Consider the following 10,000-nt stretch of genomic DNA (forward strand, 5'->3'; position numbering starts at 1 on the left):
AATGGGCGGAGGTGGAAATGTTGAGGAAAGTGTCATTCTTTTCGCTATTGAATCGTCTTTCAATTGACGTCGTTCAGAGGAAAAAAAAAAGGAAACTGGAGTTTAATGGATAAGTTATGGGAGCTATGGTTTCAAATAAGGGCTGGTGTGAAAGATTTCAAAGTTCATCAGGCTGTTATTTCACTGTACTTTGAAATATGATCGGTTGAGCTCTTTGGCAACTTTTACTTTATTTGATTGTGACAGCAGATCGATCAGAAAGTCATTTATACAGCGAACTCATCCTTTTAATTGTTCTTATGTTAATGCAAGGGTAAATCCATTTCTTCGTTTCTATTTTTAGCCATGAAAAAGTCATGGAAAACTCCTCAACTGATGGAGCACCATAGTAGTGGCGCGCTCTTGTATTGATGTCTCTGCTTTGTGCTAACATTCAGAATTACGTGAAACCGTTTAGCGCCTCCGTGGCGTGGTCGGTATGGTGTTGGCGTACCACTTCGGTGGTCGCTAGTTCGATTCTCGAGCATTCAATTGAGGTGTGAGATATGTGTATTTCTGGCAATAGAAGTTCACTCTCGACGTGGTTCGGAAGTCACGTAAAGCCGTTGGTCCCGTTGCTGAATAACCACTGGTTCCATGCATCGTAAAAACGCCATACAAACAAACAAACATGAAACCGTTTTCCTGTGCGAGGAAAGAAAATAGATCTATACCAGTGTTACTTGGATAGCAATGTGTCACCTTGTCGTAAGAGTATATTTAACAGAAAGTCTTTAGCAAGTTTAATCCCCTTACGCTATTGATGTTTGTTTTCCTGACGTTGCGGAGCAAATCTGCGATTTATATTAATGTTTATTGATTTAAGAATAAAATAACCTGACAACCCAAACGCGTATCGACCACATGCAATGAATATTAGCGAGGGATTCCTTGAAAAATTGCCAGCTACGGCCGTCGATGGCGTCAATAATGCGAGATTTCACAGCCATTTCCTTGGTCAGAAAGGCTTGAAAGATTGCCTAAAAAGACGATGTACCTCCGGCATGACAGATTGCCTAAAAAGACGAGGTACCGCCGGCATTTGTATCTTGATTGGTCAGAAGGCCTTAACAAATAGGTTAAATGATGAAGTATCCAACATCTGTATCACTGGTCGGCCAGCGAAGCCGGAAAGATTGCCTAGATAACATTGATGAGAAGGCTTTCAAAAGGCTTTATTTGCCTCAGTTTTGCGATGAGATCTCATATAGTTGTATTGTCGTCGGTCAGAAGGGCTTGAAAGATTGCCTAAATAAAGCGTTGGGATTTCGTTACCATTGTGTGTCAGAAACACTTGAAAGATTGCCTGAATGAAACGTTGGGATTTCGTCACCATTGTGTGGTCAGAAAGCCTTGAAGGATTGCCTAACTAAAGCGGTAAGATCTCATATAATTGTATCGTTGGTCAGAAAGTCTTGAATTATTCCCTATATAAAACGTTGGGATATCTTTACAGTTTGTTTGTTTGTTTTATTTTTTTTTTTTTTGTCCGGAGGTCTTCAAAGATTGCCTAAATAAAGCGTTGGAATTTCACTTCAGTTTTGTGGTCAGAAGGGCTTGAAAGATTAGATTGCTTAAATAAAGCGTTGGGATTTCACTACAGATTTGTGGACAGGACTTGAAAGATTGCCTAAATAAAGCGTTGGGATTTCATTATATTTTTGTGGTCAGTAATACTTGAATGATTGCCTAAATAAAACGTTGGGATTTCGTCACCATTGTGTAGTCAGAAAGCCTTGAAGGATTGCCTAAATAAAGCGGTAAGATCTCATATAGTTGTATCGTTGGTCAGAAAGTCTTGAATTATCGCCTATATAAAACGTTGCGATATCTTTACTTTTTTTTTTTTTTTTTTTTTTTTTTTTTTGGTCAGAAGGGCTTCAAAGATTGCCTAAATAGCGTGTTGGGATTTCACCACAGGATTTGTGGTCAGAAGGACTTGGAAGATTGCCTAAATAAAGCGTTGGGGTTTCATTACAGATTTGTAGTAAGACTTGAATGATTGCCTAAATAAAGCTTTGGGATTTCATGACAGCAGCGCAATGAGATTCCATATAAATGTATCTTGGAAGGCATGCAAGGTTGCCTATGAAGAATTGCCACCGGGGGTTTACCCAGCTAAGAAAGGGATGCGAGTAACACGGGGAACGATTTTATTCCATGTGATAATTTAGACCCTCACTCGACCATCCAAATCTTATAACGCTGTTCAAATAATCCCTTTATACCTCACCTCCCTCTTGGGTTTTAACCCCCTCGCCTTTTCTGGGCGCCCCTCTCTCTCTCTCTCCTCTCTCTCTCTCTCTCTCTCTCTCTCTCTCATTTGCTTCTTTCCAGATGTTTTGTCCCCTGTCCTCTTTTGTATATTGTTGTCTTTTCCTCCATTGTTTTCCTTCTTTATTCTCGCGAAATTGTTTTTCGTTTTTTTATTTGCCATTCTTTTAACACGTCCTTTTAACTTTTGTTCTTTCGTTTCCTCTCCCTCTTTTTTTTTATCCGCTAGTTTTATTTTTTTCCTTATTCTTGATCTATTCTTTAAAATGCGTCTTTTATCGCCGCCTTTGTGATTTTTTCAGGTTCCCTTTCATTAGGTTTCTGTCTTCGGCGTAATCAGAACGGGTTATTTATATAGAGATTCTCTTGCTAGCCTGACTCACTTTCCTAATGCAATCTTGACGGAGACACTCCAGGTGATTTGAACGGAACTGTTTTTGTGTTTTAAGAAAAATTTTCCATCATGCGCTGTCATGGATGTCATGTTTCGGAAATTGACAAATGCGCATTTTTCAACAACTCATAGATTTCATATGCCAAAAGTCATTTGTCAACAACTCATGGCTGTCATATGCCAAGAATCATTGATGACTAAGTATCAGCAACCCATAGATGTCATATGTCAGAAGTTATGGATGACTATATGTCAGAAACTCATGGATATCATATGTTGAAAGTCACGGATGAGTGTATGTCAGCAACTCATGGATGTCATAATTTAAAAGTCATGGATGAATATATGTCAGCAACTCATGGATGTCTTATTTTAAAAGTCATGGATGAATATATGTCGGCAACTCGTGGATGTCATAATTTAAAAGTCATGGATGAATACATGTCAGCAACTCATGGATGTCATATTTTAAAAGTCATAGATGCTTATGTATCAACAACTTAATGATGTCCTATCTTGAAAGTCACGGATGAATAAATGTCAGATATCAAATATGGATGACCATAAAATTTTGTCAAAAGCAACCTGAACTATTGATACAAATTTCGGAAACAGCGTTGATATTCATGGAAATCAAAATTCTCACTTATAACAATGCGCAAACCCCGACTACTTTGTTAAGCCTTGACAATACCTAATTCGGGAAGAGAAAACGAAAATAAAAGGCCGCTTGTGTCAGGGAGGCACTTGTCGGCCATTACGTGTCCATTCCATCCCGGGAGAAGCGTAATTGGCTGTATGAATAGGGTTGGCCGGGCCGTCACCGCTGTTTGATTTGTATCGCAAAAAAGGAATAATTTATATTCTGGCCGGCTCCTTATCTAACACAGGTATCGATCGACCAATCCTTGTCCCTCCTCCTCCTCCTCCTCCTCCTCCTCCTCCTCCTCCTCCTCCACACTCTCTTCTCTTTCTCTTTCTCTTTCTCCCTCTCTTTCTCTCCCTCTCTCTCTTTTGCTAATTACCTGACCAAAGTATACTACAGGTTCCCCCCAATTACTCCTCCTCCTCCTCCTCCTCCACACTCTCTTCTCTCTTTCTCCTTATCCCTCTCTTTCTCTCCCTCTCTCCCTTTTGCTAATTACCTGGCCAAAGTATACTACAGGTTCCCCCCAATTAGTTTGCGTCGGTACTTAACAGAGGAAACCAAAATTAATGGCCCTTTTCTTGCACCTTCGCCTCGTTGAGCGGAAACTGGAAGTGATGGTGTTGATTATTTCGGTCGGCGTCGACGGAAGCTACAGACAGCGGGATTCCCTAAATTGCTCGACCGATTTATTTATTTATTTTTCCTCACAGGACGAATTTGTCATGTTTACACCAGTCCAGTTTGCCATATTTACTACGCGTAATTGACAGAGATTTGATTCTGTACCATGTTCCTCCAGCAACTAAGGGCTGCTCTGTGAGCAAGAGCCCGTGCTGGCATAAGGCCAGCTTAATCTCCAACAGCAAACAACTCCAGCATGCTGAAGGTATTGCCACATGAGTCCGTTGGGTGACCTTTGTTAGCTTGTTGCCTCCAAACCTTGCGCAAAATACCCAATATTTTCCCATATTTTCAAAACTGAAGTCACGCCCGGTCATCACGTTGACGTCACACATATGCAGACCTGAATGACTTCATTTTATCTACTTATGCTCGAATATTATCGCGTTGAATCACTCTTTTGTACCAGATAGCCATGAGCGTTAGTTTATTTCTTATCTTTACAACCATCCCTGTAGTCCCGTAAATGGACACCATAAATCAGCCTGACATCTTATCTCCAGGCTCTTCTTGATCCCAGTCCCTGCAATTGCAAGAATGAGGTCACGTGCAAGAATGAGGTCACGTGGTACGTACTCCCAGCCTGACAGCATTTTACTATCAGCTGCTTCCGTGACATAAATCCATCGCATTTCGTAGGTTCATGTTTACGTTCGTATACAGTATTCGTGGCTTGCAATTTTCATGGGCGAGAAAGCTCCCCCCTCTCTCTCTCTCTCTCTCTCTCTCTCTCTCTCTCTCTCTCTCTCTCTCTCTCTCTCTCTCTCTCTCTCCTTCTTCCTCCTCTTCTTTGATTTCCTTTAAGCCTTCTACTGCAAGCTTTTTTTTTGTACCCTCGTCCCCTGTTTTCCCCAGACAGACATATCCCTTGTTTCCTTCATAAACAAACAAACAAGAAGACTCTCTCTCTCTCTCTCTCTCTCTCTCTCTCTCTCTCTCTCTCTGTGTGTGTGTGTGTGTGTGTGTGTGACTCAACATCTGTGTTATTTATCTCATTACCATTAATTTTTTTTATTTTTACCGTTTCATTATTATCCCATGAGACACTATATTAAATAAAGAAATATATTCAACCTGACTATTACAAAGAGATTAAGAAAAAATTGTTTAATAGATTTATTGTGTCCACTCAATTTATTCTAATAATGTTTAACATAGATATACTATTTGAAGCACAAGATAATTGTAATCAGTCTCACAGAGACAATTAACTAAGATACCAAACTTTTAAAGTCATTCGCAAAAAATCTACTTAGATACCAAACTTTTAAATCATCTGGAAAAAATCTGTCTAGATCTTAAAGCTTTTAAATCATCCTGCAAAAAAATATACATAGATTAAATCCAACTTTTTAAATCATACGCAAAAATCTACTTAGATACCAAACTTTTAAATAATCTGGAAAAAGTCTACTTAGATACTAAACTTTTAAATCATCCGCAAAAAATCCTACTTAGATACCAAACTTTTAAATCATCCGCAAAAAAATCTACGTACATACCAACTTTTAAATCATTCGCAAAAATTATACGTAGATACAAAACTTTTAAATCATCCGAAAAAATCTTTCGAAAAAATCTTTCGAAATCAATATCCACATAAGTAAAATGAATATCACAAAATCTTTTTTTGAAGAAGCTAGAGGGGACTTTCGTGAGGACAGCGTCAGCGTATTCCGTGGCAGAAGTCAGAAGGGTTTGTGTTTACACGTTACAAACAGATCAAAATATTTACCCAGGATTATTCTCCCGGGTGAACTTCCTCTTCGTCGAAATTCTTGGTTACGCCGTCGTCGGACTGATCATGACATCGGATATCATTTCGTCTCTTTTCAAAATATTTATCCACCATTCTTTGTCGTGGCTTAACGTTCTTCTCATTGTCCGGAGTTTCGCCATGATTTTCAGTGTCAGCTTCGTCCACGTCGTGACGGATAATGGCAGTTTCCTTTCAAACTTTGTATTGTGTGCATATCATTCTCTCTGTTCCTTTGCACGGACAACCCCAATCCGCTCCACCCACACCCCCCCACACCCCAATAAAAGAAAAAAAAACCTGCAGTGTGCCAGGCACATTTAATACATTTCCCCCGATGACGTTGTTTACAAACATTAGTTGCCGCGTGAAACAGCGGTTCTGAGTGATGCCGTTCGTGCAGGGAAAGTGCATGACGGTGCTCCTTCATGTGTGCGTGCGTGCTTGCTTGCTTTTGTTTTGCGCGCGCGCTTGTTAATCCGGTTGATCGATCTACTATGTAATGATCTTTTTTTGTTTTTTTCTTTTGTCTAGGGCTTTAATAAATAAATATATATATATATATATCTATATATATATAATATAATATATATTATTATATATATGTATGTATATATATATATATATATATATATATATATATATATATATATATATATATATATATATTATATTAAATATATATACATATCTATTACTATATAATATAATTATATATATAGATATATATATATATATATATATATATATATATAAATATATACATGGTAATAATACTATATATTATATATATTATAATATTAATTTATAAAATATAAAAAAATATATTAATATATATATATATTATTAACGTTTTTGTCCATTTCTTTCTCTTAGCTATTTTAATATCTTTTTTTTTCTCTCTCTCCAACCCTTTTTGTATTTCCTTCTTTAAGCCTTTTCTTTTCTCATTTTATGCGAACTTTTGTATTTTGGTTTTTCCTTTTCCAGGTCTATTTCTGTATCCCACCCCCCCCCCTTTTTTTTTTTACCCTCCAACCCTTTTTCCCATTCTTTCTCCAACCCTTTACTCGTGTCCTTTGATTCCTTGCTTTTCTCCAAGCCTGTGTATATATTTCTTCTTTCGTTTGTTTCTTTAAGGCTCCTTATCCCTTCTTTCAGTCCTAAGGCGATAGATTAAGACGAGAGAGACTTATATGGGCAAAGAAATTGGGCTTTTGCAACACTCGTTAAAACATTCATTATCATACTTTGGCAGGTCTGTTAAAAGTTTCATTATCGTACTTTGGCAACCTACCGCCAAGAAATCAGGTGCAAAGTTGACAGGTAGGTTGACAGTGCTGTCTTACATTCATTTGCAAATTTTGCATGTCATTTAAATCACGATACTTTTGAAGCTTCAGATTATTCCATTTTGGAACACTGGAATTTCTCATGATTTATTTCACGAAAATTTAAAGTTTGAATTTTTCACGAGAAAAAGTTTAATTCTCACATCATTGCTGTCATTAGAATTCAGAAATGTAACAATTTTTTGCATTGTTTTTCCACATTACTTTTATCACGAGAATTTTTAAGATTCAGTTTATGAACTTAAAGAACACCAAAATGTCACAATTTCATTCACGAAAATATCAAGTTTCAAAGTTTTACCACGAAAAAGTTTCTTGCATCATGGCAGTCACAAAAATTCAGAATTAAAATGAAAATATCTTAAAATTTAACATTTTCACGTCATTTCCGTTATAAAAAAAAAAAAGTTTCAAATATTTGCTCCAAAGTTTACGTCTCACGTCATCAGTCACAAAAATTCAGAAATCCAAAATAATTTTTCTTCAAAATTTCCAAGCCATTTCCATCATAAACAACAAAAGTTTTATTAAATGATTGCACCGAAAACTTCAAGTCTCACGTCATTGCAGTCAGAAAAAATTAAGAATAATATTAATCATATTCAGAATTTAGAATTTTTACGTCAGTTCCGTCATAAAAAAAAGTTTCACAATTTACCACCAAAAAAATTTAAGTCACATCAATATAGTCACAAAAATTAAGAATTCAAAAATTATACTTTTTTAAACATGTAAAGTTTCACGTCATTTTTACCATGAAGAAAATCACTATCTTCATTATAGCGTGTGGATTTGGAGCCGCCTTACACCAAACTCTCATTTAAATCCTTGACGAAGGATCCAGCTGGGAATGAGATATTCCGGGTATACTTTGCGTCACGTGACTTTATCATTATCTGTCCTTGACTGGTTGCAGGACCGACGTGGTCATGACCGTACCCCTTTTACTTGTGACAGGTAAAACATCTCTCCGAGTAAGTCTAGTCATATTACATACCGACTGTTTGCCGAGCGTCTCATTGATTTGTGGTGTTTGTCCTTGATACAGTGAGCCCGAATAATAGAGAGAGAGAGAGGTACGGTAAGTTTGTTAAAGATCACTGGTGTGATTGTGTGTAAATATTTTTTTTAGACGAGTCGGTTTTCCATTGAAGGGTGTGGCTTCGGAGGGAGAGGTCCTTCCTTTTACAAGCGTTTTGACACAAGAATGAAAGTTACAATCCTCACGCATACGTACGTAAATGTATACACACTTGAGCTCGCACTTTCACACACACACACACACACACACACACACACACACACACACATATATATATATATATATATAATATATATATATATATATATATATATATATGTTTGTATATATATGTATATATAATGTGTATATATATATATGTATGTATATGTATATATATTATATATACACACACACACACACACACACACACACACACATATATATATATATTATTTATTTATTTGTTTGTTTTTCACAAATCTTAATGTGCGTTTGGTTAACGGACACCAAGTCAAGACAGCAAACTATGCAAAGTAGACATTAGATTTAAAGCGCGTTCACCGTGTTCAATTAGAAACCCGCCGGAAAACAGCCTGGAAAGAAAAGCAGCGCTGTCGGCCGCCCCTTTTGTTCTGCTCCCCCTGAGTTTGATGTATGTTGATATTCGAGTTTTAATCCATCGACTTTAAATGAATAATGTGGGCAATAAATCAGAAGTCGCGGCAATTACAGCGTGTGTGTGTGTTTCGCAGAGCGGGACAAATTTCGTGCATTTAGTTTGCATAGACATTCATGAATAACGTAAAATGCATTTACTATTACTATCGGCGTGCACACGCGTTGGCATGAGGCGCGCTAGAAAACGCATCGACCCGCGGGATATAGCCCGCAACAGCAGCAGCCCGTGTGAGCTCTTCAAACAGATTTTGTAAAACCGCGTTCAAAGTTTTAAAGGGATATAACTGCATTTGCTAATAACCGCCGATGCGTTTCTGTTCGCTTTGGGTAACAGCTCTGCCTCATGGATTCGCATCCTTGGTTTTGGAAGCTGCGTATGGCGATTGGTTTTCAATCTCCGGTTCTCTCTCTCTCTCTCATCTCTCTCTCTCTCTCTCTCTCTCGATGCGTATTTTAATGGTTTTGTCGTTGTTTTCTTCTCTGCTTCGTCTCTTAACGAGGTGAGGACGTTGAGTGTTTGTTTATATATATATATATATATATATATATATATATATATATATATATCTATATATATATATATATGTATATATATATATATATATATATATATATATATATATATATAGTAGTTGTTTTGGGAGGTAAAAAACCTTTCAGGTTCGGTTCATGCAAAACCTTTTGCCTTCTGATTAATATAATAATAATAATTAATAATAATAATCATAATAATAACTAATAATAATAATAATAATAATAATAATATTTGGGGGCGCTGTGTTTTTGCTATTTAAATAATAATTTTACATTGTTCGATTTCGTTCTGTGAAAATTTTCCACTTTATTTATAAATTAAGAAAGAGAAAGTACCATTCATTCTTTCGTTATTGGTTTACGATTGAAGATGAAGCGACGAAGCAAAAACTGTATCAGTGCTTCAGTATACATTCTTGAAACTCTCTCTAATATATATATATATATATAAATATATATACTATATATTATATATGATATATATATCATAAATTCTATATATGGATCATATATGTATTCTACGTATATATATATATAATATATTATTACAATAATATATATAATATATAATATAAATGTTCATTCATACATACATACATACATACATCTGTGCTGTACG

Source organism: Macrobrachium nipponense, chromosome 16, assembly GCF_015104395.2.
Source record: "Macrobrachium nipponense isolate FS-2020 chromosome 16, ASM1510439v2, whole genome shotgun sequence".
Lineage (NCBI taxonomy): Eukaryota > Metazoa > Arthropoda > Malacostraca > Decapoda > Palaemonidae > Macrobrachium > Macrobrachium nipponense.